Source organism: Dermacentor variabilis, chromosome 6 (genome assembly GCF_050947875.1).
Source record: "Dermacentor variabilis isolate Ectoservices chromosome 6, ASM5094787v1, whole genome shotgun sequence".
Classification (NCBI taxonomy): Eukaryota; Metazoa; Arthropoda; class Arachnida; order Ixodida; family Ixodidae; genus Dermacentor; species Dermacentor variabilis.
This window is the reverse complement of record NC_134573.1, coordinates 192,463,737-192,477,418: the sequence shown is the minus strand read 5'-3', so window position 1 is coordinate 192,477,418 and position 13,682 is coordinate 192,463,737. Positions and strand designations below refer to the sequence as shown.

Genomic DNA, 13,682 nt, shown 5'->3' with positions numbered 1-13,682 from the left:
GAGGCTTCTCCTGATGAACATAAATGTCACCATACTTTAGAAACTGTTTGTTGTCCAACACGGTTTGTTGGACGTCTTGAATTTCGTTTGTCGAAGAAATCTATAAGTCCCTTATTCTTTTATGGATAAATACAACTTTTTTGTACGTCCGGCAAGGTTTAACGCGACCCGGGCTCAGGTCTCCCACGGGGGAACGTCAAGGCCCTGCCTCAACGCCGCCTTACGGGCTTGCTGGACTGCCCACGTCTGGATTCCGAGGTCTGAGCTGCGCAGAGCGCCGGCCCACCTCGACGACAGGGTCTCAGGAGTAACTGCCATCCCTCCTATGACTACACTGCACTCCCACAGCATGTGTTTGGGTGTTGCTGGCCCTTCCTGGCACAATTTGCACGTGTCGTCCTGATGCTTATCTGGGAAGATGTGTTTCAGACGGAATGGATTAGGGAAGGTGTTCGTCTGGAGTTGTCGCCAGGCGATGGCCTGCCACCTGTTCAATTTGGGACTCGGCGGTGGGTATATCCTTCTGGCGTTCAAATATGCACTGCTCATGTCGTTGTATCTGGTGAGCCTCTCCCGTTCTGCTCGAGAAGCGTTCGCTATCGTGCGAGAGGCGTTGCCCTGTTCGGCGCGGCGGCTCATGTCTCGTGCCGTCCGGTGCGCCGTCTCGTATATGTTCGGAAACGCGTCGCTTACCATGGTTACGTGCGCGAGGAACCATATGACACTCCAGCTCGCGGTTTTGGATCTGCTCGCTTTGGCCAAAATGGACAGGGCTCCCTCGAAAATTCGACCTTTGGCGTAATTCTTTACTGCCGTTTGCGAGTCACTTAGTACGACTTCGCATTCCTGTTCTGCGAGGCCCAGCGCAATCGCTACTTCCTGCACTATTTCCGAGTGTTTGGTGTATACACTGCATGTGGTTCTGATTTTTGACTCTGCGTTTATGACTACGGCGGTGTATTTCTGGCCGTTCGGATATTCGGCTGCGTTGACAAAGCGCGCGTTTCTCTCCCTGCCGAATGAACGGAGCAGAGCCTCGGCTCTTGCCTTTCTTCTACCTCGGTTGTAATCGGGGTGCACGTTTCTTGGGATTGTTGCCACCGTAATGGTCTCTCTGATTTTGTTGGGGATTTGCATTTTCTGGCCGTGCTGGTTGTGGTACGTTATGCCGAGCGTGTTCATTATGCACCTTCCCCTCGTGGTGGTCGACAGGCGTTCGAGCTGCGAGATGCGTTGTGCTTCGTCTATTTCTTGTAGGGTGTTGTATATGCCCAGCTGAGCCAGGAGCTCGGTGCTCGTCGATTCCGGGAGGCCCAGGTCTACCTTGTACGTTTTCCTTATGAGCGTGTTGATCTTGTTCTTTTCCGCGACGTAACAGTTGTGGTAGGCGGCTACGTAGGCGATGTGGCTGACAACGAATGAGTGGATCAGTCGAATGACGTTTTCTTCCTTCATGGCCGCGTGTCTATTGGTTATTCTCTTTATGAGTCTCGTGCCGCTGGTGACTTTGCCTTCGATCTTCCTCACGGTTTCGCCGTTAGCTCCGTTGGCCTCAATGATCATTCCGAGGATTTTGATCTTGTTAACTTTGGGGATTCCGTTTCCGTCTTGGGTGTAGAGGCCGATTTCCTCGTGCTCCCGGGGTCCTGTGTAGCTCTTTGGTGGCATGCCTCTGCGCATGGGCCGGCAAAGGAGTAATTCGGACCTGCTCGGGGAGTATTTGAGGCCCATTTGTTGGAGGTACTCTTCAAATTTGGGAATCGCCGTTTGTAGCGCGTGTTCAATTTGGCCGTCACTGCTGCGGTCCGCCGAAATTCTTATATCGTCTGCGTATATAGCGTGTTGGATTCCTTGGATTTCCCGTAGTTCGCTGAGGAGACTTAGCATGACTAAGTTGAAAAGGAGCGGAGATATAACTAAGCCCTGGGGGGTACCTGCACTTCCCTGGTTTCGTTCTTCGGATTCGAGGTCGCCAACCGTCAGGGTGGCTTTGCGATCGTTCAGAAAGTCCCTCAATCAGTTGAAGGCCCTTTCCCCTAGGTTCAGATTAGACAGTTGTTTAAGATTGACTCGTGAGAGACGTTGTCGAATGCTTTCTCCAGGTCTAGTCCTAGGATGGCGCTGGCGTTGCTTGTCTTGTCGTCAAGGATCTGGTTGTTTAGTTGTAACATGACGTCCGGCGTGGACAGGCGGGATAGGAAGCCTATCATGGTGTGGGGGTAGGTTTCCGTCACTTCTAGATGGCTGTTGACACGGTTCAGGTAGGCGTGTTCCAAGACCTTACCCACGCACGACGTGAGAGAGACTGGGCGTAGGTTCTCCAAACTCAACCGCTTTCCGTGCTTGGGAATGAGGATAGCCTTGGACCTCGTTCACTGCTCCGGGATGCGGCCTTCTCTCCAGCACTTGTTCTATAGCCTGTGAGTTTGGCGACAGATTTGTCGTCCAGGTTTTTGAGCGTTTTATTGTTAGCCCTCTCCGGTCCTGGGGCTGACTTGCCGTTGAGTCCTTGGAGTGCCGCTCTGATTTCCGCCTCACTGAAGTCTTATCTAACTTGGGACTAGGACTGCCAGTGTACCCGGCCGTGCTCGACCGTCGGTCGTTGCGGGAGGTACTTGTCGCAGAGTTTCATGACGATTTGCTTCTCGCTCGCCGCCCCTTTTTCTTTGAGCAGAAGTCTCTCCATGTCGGCTCTTTGCTTGGATTTGCATTGGGTTTCGTCCAGCAGGTGCCTCAGCAGTCGCCACGTACTTTCGTTGTGGAGTTGGCCATCCGCAGCGTTGCAGACTTCGTCCCACTGTTGCTTTCTCAAGGTTTTGCAGCGCTCTTCGATTAGTTTGTTTAAGTCGGCTATCTCTTTTTTCTCAGCTTTCGATTGAGCCGCTGGCCTTGCCATCGGGTTTGTATGGATTTCTTGGCTTCCCAGAGGTGGGCGAAGCGACTGTTCAGCTTCTCCGTTAGGAAATTGGGAGTGATGGTTTGCGTGGCCTCCCCGACATCCCTGGTCAGGTCCGCGATCCATCTGTCAATGTCGCCAATTGGCTCGTCGTCTAGCCTGATATCCAGGTGCTTGCGGAACTTGTACCAGTCTGTCCATTTGAAGCTTTTGACTGGGAGGGTGGTTCCCGCTCGGGAGATTGTGATCTCGATGATCATGTGGTCACTACCTAGGTCTTCTAGGGTGTTTCTCCAGGTAGCCCTTTCGATGTATTTTGATCATTGTTAAGTCCGGTGTAGTATCTCTTGCAACCGAATTGCCCGTGCGCGTTGGGGCCCTGGAATCAGTGATGAGCGTGCATTCCAAGTCTTGCGAGTCCTGCCATAACTGTTTGCCCTTGGTTGTGGTGGCCGTATCCCCAGGCATGGCACGATGCGTTGAATTCCCCACCCACTATTGACGTAAAAGTGAAGAAACGATATGTAGTCACCTTATAATAGCCACGGCTACGACTTTTCGCACACCAATAATAAGAATATAAAAAATGTAGGTATTAAGAAAAGAACCAACATCCTTGGGCCTTGGCACACATTGAGGCCCCAGGAACAGGGCGAATGCTGAAAAGTGCCTTTCATCTGGGACACTCGTTCAAAGCCTCATGCGCCAACGTGCGTGTTTCTCACTACTAGCCGTCAAAGTGGGCGTCCCAGTTCCATTGTTTGCGCTGACTCATAGGCTCCCGCCATTGACTCCCTGTGGGTCCCTTCGGGATTCTATGATTTCAGCTGCAGCAAGCACAAGTTTACTCGACGCCGTATTTGTGGCGCTGTCAATGAAACGAAGAGGAAGCAGTATTCCTATTTTGTGAAGGCAGTTATAGACCTCAACGTCCTTCTCACGGTAGCCCCGTTTTGGCTTATTTTATTCTCTCTTATTGGAATACCTTGGCAGACAACTAGCAGCCACGTTTCGTTCTGCTTCTCAGAAAGGCGTCTTTACCGCATGCATAAGATGCCACATCTGTAGGTATTTTCGGCCTGTTCATTTGAATACCACGTTGTGTAACGATTAGACTTTGCACTCTGCCTTCTGAACGTAGTGGCCTAAGTTGGATCCACTTTTTCGTCGGACAGCCCTTTTTAATGCTTTAGTTATAAGAGTGTCCAAGTGAGAAACACTACGTGTGTGAAGTGTGGGAAGCCGTCACGTGGTAGAGGTAGATAGGGAATGGGAGAGCTTAGTAGAGCATGTACATGTACACATACACACATGCATACATACACCCACACATACATACACACACACATACACACATGCACGTACACATACACACGCACATACATACACCCACACATACACACATGCACGTATACATACATACATACATACATACATACATACATACATACATACATACATACATACATACATACATACATACATACATACATACATACATACATACATACATACATACATACATACATACATACATACATACATACATGCATGCATGCATGCATGCATGCATACATACATACATACATACATACATACATACATACATACATACATACATACATACATACATACATACATACATACATACATACATACATACATACATACGTACATACATACATACATACATACATACACAGTGCCACTGACGGTGATCTACTCCGGACTACTGTCAGTGTGACTTCGCTCCTCGAACAGGCAGGACGACTGTCGAGTCAGATCCGGAACAACACTTTGCCAAGTGGGGAACGCGGTTTAAATTATGGGACAAGGACTTCAAACCGGTGCGACGTAATGCCAACGCATTTCTTCCTCATTTATCGCTAAATGGTCACTGAGTTAAGTTTTCTATGTAACGCCCAGCGCTCCTTGCTCTAGATGCTGAGTCATCCGATATCTTCTGGGAGTGACTACGACATCGCCTTCACGGAAATGTTGGATGAATGTTTTCATCCAGCATTTCTCAAAAATGTCTCAAAAATGTCTCAGCATATGGCTGAGACATTTTGCGAATGTCTCTAGACCCCCAGTGTTCACTCTCTGTTGCACTAGTGCATGCGCGTTCATCGGTATCTCTACTCGAGGCGTGCGTGTGCATACTGGACGCGTCCTGCACCTGCCACCAGCAGTTCAATTGCGCTTCTTTGCACACCGTGTAAACGCTGCAGTTAAATCATCGCTGGAGAAAAGTTACGTGCCGCGGCCAATGAATGTCTCTCTCTGCGTTTGAGACTAGCAGTAAGAAGCACTGATTTTAGATTGCAAGGATGCTCCCTTTTGCGAAAACCTCCTTCAAGGCATACACAAAGAGGCATTTGACGCAACACAATTGTCGATTCGTTCGTTGCCTCTTAGAAATACCGAAGAACATTATTATCCTTCTGTTATTGCTGTCCTTACAATATGTTTGTGTTATGTGGACTCCATTGCCTATGGCGGAGTAGAACTTGTAACACGCACGCGAAAAGACTGCGATCGTTGTTTTTGAAGTTTAAACTTTAAACGATTTAAGTTAAGGGATTTTTGATTAAACGTCTTCTTGGGACGAAACAGTTCGGTAGATTTCTTTCTACCCTTCACAAGTAATTTTTCTTGAAGATGCAATACATGAGCTAGGCTTACGTGATTGTGTGCATGCGTGTCTGCGTGTGCGTGTGCGTGCGCCCAATAGCACCCGATGCGTAACTCAAGCAACGCCTGCACACTTCGGAACAACGTGGACACTTGCTGCTCGAATGCCAAATTATTCAACAGTCGTGTGTAGCGCTGAGCAAATGCCAGCAACTGAATCTTGCTCCAACTGCGCTCAATGGTTTTTTGTTGTCGTGATTAAACTCGATATGAGGTTCACGATGTTTTACTAAATCTATTCTTAATCACAGGACTAGCTTCTCGTTTGTCATTTCCGTTGTGTGATGCGCTGAGCCTCACTTATTCTTCACCTCCCTTGCTTAATTTCGCTTCTCTTCAAGTGGGTTGGCGTGGTGTCCTCTATGTGGAGACAATTGCTGGCCAACTTGAGAGAGAGAATAGAATTTACTGACAGGAAAGAGAGAGGTCGACCTGAGCTACCGCGCTCCAGTCTGCTACTCTGCACAGGAGAAGAGGGAAGGGGAGTGAAAGTACTAGGATGGGTGAGGATGATAAGAGAAGTGGTGAGTGCTTGTATATGAGACAGTTACCTTGCTAGAGCCGCTCGTTAGCTTGGTGTCCTGCAGAAACTTCAACAACACTTTAGTTGCACGTATTGAAGTTGCAGTATCCGAGTGGTCGAGAATAGCTTCCTCCGGCAGTGGTTGCCTGCCAACGCTGGCTAGGAAACTTTCCAACGTCCTTCGCTCCAGCATATATGCTGGCCCACTTAATTATTTCCCTCTGCGCGGTGTTTATAACATGGTTTACATGATTAATAATAATGATACATCCGATCACCAAAACAGTAAAAGGAATCTATAAAGACAGCCGCACGTGTCGTTAAAGACTGGTCATAGTGTACATTTAGTCATAGAAACGTGGGCACAAGAGGAACGCGAAGGACAAAATAACTGTGCTGTGCTTTGCTTTCTCCTCTTCGTGTCAGTGTTTTCTGCTTATAGCCACGCTGCATGAGCAAAGTTTCCGACATTCTCTTGATTCCTGCATGAGAAGCGGCGATAGATGTGAGCTGACGGGTGGGAAGGTGAAAGCGCGATCTCGCGACCCGTTTAAGCGCTCTGTATACCAATTCTTTACAGTACACATGGACATTTGCGCGCTTTGAAGCAGACCCTGCAGAACAGTGAAGCACGAACATGTGCACAGCCGAGCCCGGCCAGTGAAGCGTGCCTGGGCTGCGGGAAGTGCGGCGCATCAGCCGCCAGCAACTCTTTCGCGACCTCATTGCGCGCGGCTGCATTAATGGCCCTTGGTGGATCCTGAGAGGCCGCGCAGGTGAAGTGGAGCGCCCTGTTGCTTCGATCGGCGGCGGTGCTGCACGCTCCTGGAGGTGGCGTGCGCGGATGGCCACTGTCGCCTGCCAGGCTCCGGCATGGCCCACAAGGCCAACTCAATGCTAGGGTTTTACGTGATTATGAGGCACGGCGTATGGTCGGGGACTCTAGAAAAATTTTGACCCCCTAGGTTCCTTCCACGCGCAGCCAAGTCAAATGCGTTGTCGCGTTTCGCCCCCGGGATCGAGTGCGTGCTCAGAGCTCGACCACCGTGCCAAGAGTCTTGTTCAACACTGTCATTTTGCCTTTTGTTCGCTGCACTCTCGTTCCGCGTAAACTACATTGATTCAGTGGAACATCTTCGACAAAAAGTGGAATGTACGTGATGACTAAGATGGTCTAATAAGTTAGTGGCACTTATAAGGAAATTAGGAGTATTGAATGGATGGAAGGCTTTTATTGATTATTCAAGCGAAGGGAAAAGGGAATGAGGAAGGGGTAGGGTTGGAGGGAGCGGATAGGTGGGTGCTTATTCCAGAGCATCAGTCACCCTGGCTACCCTCTCTGCCTGGTCTCGGAGGCCCCTTTCGGTCTTCAGCCCCGGCGGGGCGAGGTGTCTACATTGAGAGTGTTATGCGGCAGCAGTAGCATGGAAAAGGACTTTTGGCGTCCATAGGTTCCACTTGGTAAGCATATCATTTTTTATAGATATATGAAACTTACTCAATTATGTGCAATGCGATTAGGAGTGTGCTGTTGCATCGAGATATGTGTCACTGAGAATTCAATTTCGTCAAAAGGTCGTGCAGTGCGGAGCGACGATAGCGGGTCTACAGATGCGCATCGGCGAACAAGCAAATTATAAAAATGCAACTTCCTGAAAAATTATTCCACCAGCTGTTCTTGCAAGACGCCGTTACCGCACGGCAACAGTTACTTCAGGCACCACGCCCGAGAGCACATTGGCAGTACATTGGCCATATCGAGTATACTGCAGCATCGAACGTGTTGCACAACACGTGTTTGAAAGGCACCCTTGTCCAAATGTTGACGGGGTTGCTCTCTCCCAGTTGATCGACACAAGTCTCCAACTTTATGTGACACCGTTGTGTTATTTCAAACCCAACCTGAGTAATATGTAATCCAAACAACGCAACCGGTAATCTATAGAAAGTCAGAAAAAGATTCACTGTAAGGCAACGCTAACAATTCTGAGCACCCTTAATACAGAGCCTAGTGATGTGCCGGTGAGATGCGAGGTTGCGAACCAGTAGACCAATCACACAATCAATCAATGGTGTTTGTTAAAGTGCCGTGGAACAACCACTGGAGTCTTGGTGCTGGCGCGCAAAAACAAAAACAAAAATAATAATAATACACAAAAATATTATTAATTATGATTATTATTACTTTTCTGCACATTTTGTCTCGCGTATTTTTAAGCGCACCGGTACGAAGAACCCGTAGCTATCCACGGGCACATACGAAGTGGTTAAGGGCGATATGAATTGCGCAACAGCATGTTATCGCGTAAATAACACTGGGAACTAACGCTACATGGTGCTGGTAGTAAGTGTGGGAAGTCAGTTCTTTACGCCCCTTTCGTTGTGAATTGCTAAAGGTCACACAGCCACGCTGCTGAGACGCTCTGAAAGCAGGTCATCTGGCGCACCTCGTCGGCTCCGTAGGCGAGCCCGCTGCCAGGGCACGGCTGCCCCTTGGTGCGATGCATTTGTTATGGGCGTCGCAGCATGAGCAGCGCCCGCTTCCCGCCGGAGTGGCCGAGACAAGCGACGCGAATGCGCTCGCTTCTCTCCGAGGCCTCGGTGGCATGCCTTTGCCCAACCCGCAATGGAAATCAACGCGATGGAAATCTGCTTTTCAAAAAAAAGACAAAGGGGCCTCAAGTGATAGTGCACTCATTCTGCCTTCCAAGTAGCAAGCTGCTATTATACAAGCAAGGGCTCTGCACTAAAGCGAGGCTTTCATTGACTACCACCTTGCAGTTGGGCGTGGCTGAGTTTCTCGCTCAATAAAGTGCAACTATTGCGAAGACTAACAAAAGATGGTGACTTGGTGGGTCATCTTGGCACTAGTGCGCGGAATGCGCACTTGCAAGAAATTTTATATATATATATTGTAACGCGAGCCGATCCTCCAGCAAGTGTCAATGAAAGCGTGATAATGATATCGCAGTACAGCAACTCAGGTGAAGCTCGCGTAGCCGCACTCCTTGCCTGATTTGTGTGTCTTCGCGCATACTCGCGGCGGCCCCTCAAGCAGCTCTGACAGAAAAGACGCCAAGCGTGAGGGGGGCGGAGAGGACGCACTTGCGCAGTGGCGCTGGTTCATAGGTCACACATTGTGCTTACATAGTTCAGTGCGGCCCTAAAGGACGTCTTACAACGTCTCGATTGTGGTTTGCAATTAGCAATATTTCTGTGAGGCATGTGGATACGGTAAGCATCAAGCGTTAGTTCCGTACGAAGGGAGTTCAATAATTTATGTAGCTCAGCTAGACAATAGAAAGTTCTTACAAATTATTGTTTCATTTCTCAATATAATCTGCTATAAGCTCCACAGACTGGAACTATTCTTCTTTTTATTAATTTAACCTATTGGAAAAAACTGTTGTTTTTAAACATCAAAGCCGGTCATCACAGCTTCCTATACGTTGGTGTCATTTGAAAACCATTCTCCGTCGAGGGTTTCCTTCAAAACCGTTAACGGAGAATTATCAGAGGGAAGGTTTGGGTACGGGCTAGTTGGTATTCCATGGTATCAATCGTCACTTACAGCGCATGCATAGACGAGGGACAAAAAAGAATGACGAAGACAAGCGCTGACTTCCAACTGATTTTTATTTTGAGAAACAAACATATGTGTACCGGGACACCAAGACAAAAGCGCCCCCTACAAAGCATCAACGCGACATGAGTATGCATTGAAAATTCATGACCTAAGATGAACGAGAGCGCATGTGCGACCTCAGAAAAACCAGTTTGTCTTTTAATGCAATTGATGGTTTGCTAACTGAGTCACCATCGGCAATCGCTGCTGCTTCAATGATAAGCCTCGTGCATTCATTAGAATGCCTAGCTAAGATAGTGGTTTCTTCAAAAAGCGGGATACAGCCGCATTGTGCGCAATGAACACCTAGAAACCCTTCCCGCCCTTTGTGCAGTTTATTGCTGTGTTCTTGTAACCTAACGTTAAGACATCTCCCTGCTTCCCTTTGTCCTTTTCCGCGTGATTCGGACTTGACAAGGGGCATTGACCCATACGCTCCTGCTTTTTCCACGTGGCGGCCTCAAGGTAGGTGCTGCTCTTTGCAGCTAACCCCTCGCCACATTGCACGCATTCCACGTACTTCGCTGGCACTCCTTCTGTCATGTCGGGGGACTGCGTTCCACTGTCACGACCATACTCCTTCAAAATGGCGGCCCTTTTCAGTTTTTTCTCGGCTACTTGAACGCTTTCTTCAACTACCTTCCGTGCATCACGCTCCCTATTTAGCTCATTTTTGTGCTCTTCAACCTGTTTGACAAGCTCGTCCTGGAAAGCTTCCATTTTCTCCAGCCTAGCATCGACGTCACAGTGTGTACCAATTGACTCTGTACCCTCTCCATTCTCATCCGTCCCCTCATCTGCCTTGAGGGACCCCCCGCGCACTGCCCGCTTTCCCGACTTTGTTCCCATGTATTACACGACTTTTTGTAATGCGAATACTATAATGCTCTAATAATGCAGAGCACGTGCCTTCTGGCAAAAACCGATACGTACAGGATCTAAATCCTTAAAATGTCGCAAAGTAATTCTCACCAATTTTGTAAAAGCAATCAATGCCGCAGAGACTTAAGCTATGACACGTTTTCGCACGTGTTCAACCACGCGGCCACGCTCTCAATTTCCTACCAACACACACACAGTAAAACCCCTAGCTATTAAGTCTTGCCACTTGCAAGCTACTATTTAAAGGCTATAAAGACTCAACGTCCCACCCGGTTGAGCGTGTTGAAGCAAGTGGTGCGAAACGACGATCTGGCTATCCTGCAAAACCAAATGTACACGAAACACACCAGCACACACGAAAAAAAAAGAGGGAGGTAAAAAGAGAATAAAACTACCCAATTATTACTCAAAGGCTAAAAAGATCAGCAAATCAAACACAGAAGCATGCACAAAAACAGGATTTCGTCGCCGCCACGGAGCGCTAAAAATCACGTCCATCCGCCACAAAATCACGAGGATGCCGGCGCTCTAGATCTCGAACCTCAGCGTTCGCCTTGCGACCCGGTCGGCGCGGAGGCGAGCGTCATCTGGTGGTGCTGCAAAGAACCTAGTGGTGCAGGCTGTGAATGGTTGATTTTTCGGCCGCGGAAGCAAACAAATCCCGGAATCATATACATCTTCGCTGTAACATATATATCACAGCGAAGCTGTGTAGGATTCCGGGATTTGCTCGCCTATATTATTCGTCAGACGTGTCATTACTTAAATGAAGAGAATTGATTTCTTCGGCTATTGATTACTTTTTAAAGTGGCTAGCTTTCTTCGGCTCTTTGCCCGGTTTTGTGCTCGTACCTACTCCGCTAAGGGCACTTGTTCTCGGTCGACCGAGTCGCAAGGCGCCATCATCGTCACCGAAGGCTCTTTGAGACGCACGTGTTGTGACGCGATACATTTGTGGCGCCTGAAACTCTCTCTACTGTGGCCGGTGGCAGGTTTTCTCCGTCGCCTGGTTTGGCGGTTCCAGGACAGGTTTGTCCCTCAAGTCCGCTACACGTCGCTCTTGTCGAGAAGCACCGAAATGGTCTGTTCCCACGGGTAATACACATTTTGATGCCATATAGACGCAAGCAAATCTATGACTACTCTCGCTGTTCCTGTGCCCGTCAGCGGCCGCCGCTAATGCTTTAACCTAATTTGGTTCAGAAACCAAGCCGTTCTTTCTTTTGCCCTGCCATAAAGGAATCCAACAACCTAGTCAAATGCATCTACAAGAAATGGCTCCCAAGATGGTAAAAGCCCGTGGCAAACATTGAGCAACACATTTTTCCTAGGGTTCATTTTCAGAACCGATCAACAGGAAAGGTCACTAAAATCTGTGTGGGCTAGCTTTGAAAAACCTTTTATGCAGCCCTTTTTGACACTTTCCACCATATCCTACAGTTCGTCTTGACTAAAACTTGGAATGTACGGGCAAGGAAGCTTTAGTGAAGTGGTAACTGAGGAGGAGGAATAAACTTTTGTTGTAGAACCAGCACTTTATGATGGCCAGGCCTAAGCCTCCCACGAAGGGACGTCGAGGGCTTGCCTCGCCGCCGCCTCGCGGGCGTGCTGGGTCGCCCAGGTTTGGTCGTCGAGGGCGGAGCTCCGCAGAGCCTCATGCAACCTCGACGAGAGAGTCGTGGTGTTAGTCTGGGTGTACTGTGCTGGGCACTCCCATAGCATATGCGGAAGCGTAGCCGGGTGAATTCCACAGCACCGGCAGTTGGGGGTAGTGTAGACGTCCGGAAATATAAGGTGGAGGCGGGCGGGTGAAGGGTACGTGTTTGTAGTAGACGCAGGGTGGTAGCCTGCGCCCGGCTGAACTTTGGGTGAGGCGGGGGGAAGATTCGGCGACTGAGGTGAAAGGCCTTAACGAGATCGTTATAAGTTGTCAGACTGTCCCTGGTGTCCAACTCATCTCCAGTGACTCCGGCGCGGTTGACTAGACCTCGCGCATTGGAGTGGGTGACCTCGTTGAGATTGGGGAGGTGTGGGTGGACAGGGTCCGCATGGGCCGGGATCCATGTTAGGGAGAATATGCTGTCTTTAGACCCCTCGTATGAGGGTGTCGAGCTTGTTTTGCTCAGCCCGGTACCAGTTGAGGTACGCAGCAACGTAGGTAATGTGGCATATGACAAAGGATTGGACGAGTCGGAGAAGGCTTTCTTCTTTGAGTCCTCCTCGTCGGTTAGATATACGTTTAAGAAGTCGTAGGGTGCTTTGCGATTGGGCACAGATCTTGTTGAGAGCCAAGGCGTTGGAGCCGTTGGTAGAGATGGTGAGACCGAGAACCCGGATACTAGGGACGTGTGGGATAGGACTGCCATCTTGAAGGCGTAGGGTGATGGCGTCACAGGGTCGGTGATCAGATTGGTATTTGGGAGGGCGACCCCGCTGAATGGGCTTGTATAACAGAAGCTCCGATTTAGCCGGCGAACAGCGCAGTCCGGTCCCTTGGAGATAGGCTTCAACCGTGTCAATCGCCGTTTGGAGGACTGATTCCACTTGACCATCACTGCCTCGGTACGACCAGATGGTGATGTCGTCGGCGTAGATGGTATAGTTGATATTGTCGACTTGCTGTAGGTGCTTGGCAAGGCCAATCATGACTAAGTTAAATAGCATGGGAGAGATAACTGAACCTTGCGGGGTGCCTTTGCTGCCAAGGGGAAGCTGGTCTGATCGTAAATCCCCGGCCGAGAGGGTAGCCATGCGATTGGAGAGAAAGTCACGGATGTAATTGTAGGCTCGCTCTCCCAGCTGGAGGTTGGAGACCTGGTCAAGGATAGCTGCACGGGAAATGTTATCAAAGGCTTGAGTGAGGTCGAGTCCGAGGATGGCTTTCATGTTACGGGAACGATCGTTTAGCACTTGATGCTTGAGCTGCAACTGAACGCTTTAAACATAATGGTATTTCATGCACATGTGTTCACTTTCATCTTAAGCAACCTGTAATTTCATGCAATCTTTATCCACCACAAAGGTCACAGCTGTATTATGCAATTTATTTTTGTTGATGCAAT

General features: G+C 49.1%; 1 pseudogene; it reads right to left on the bottom strand.

Annotated features, from left to right (window-relative positions):
- LOC142586399 (uncharacterized) overlaps window positions 1-13,266 on the bottom strand; it is a 120,778-nt pseudogene extending 107,512 nt beyond the window's left edge.
- Window positions 13,267-13,682: the final 416 nt, after the last annotated feature.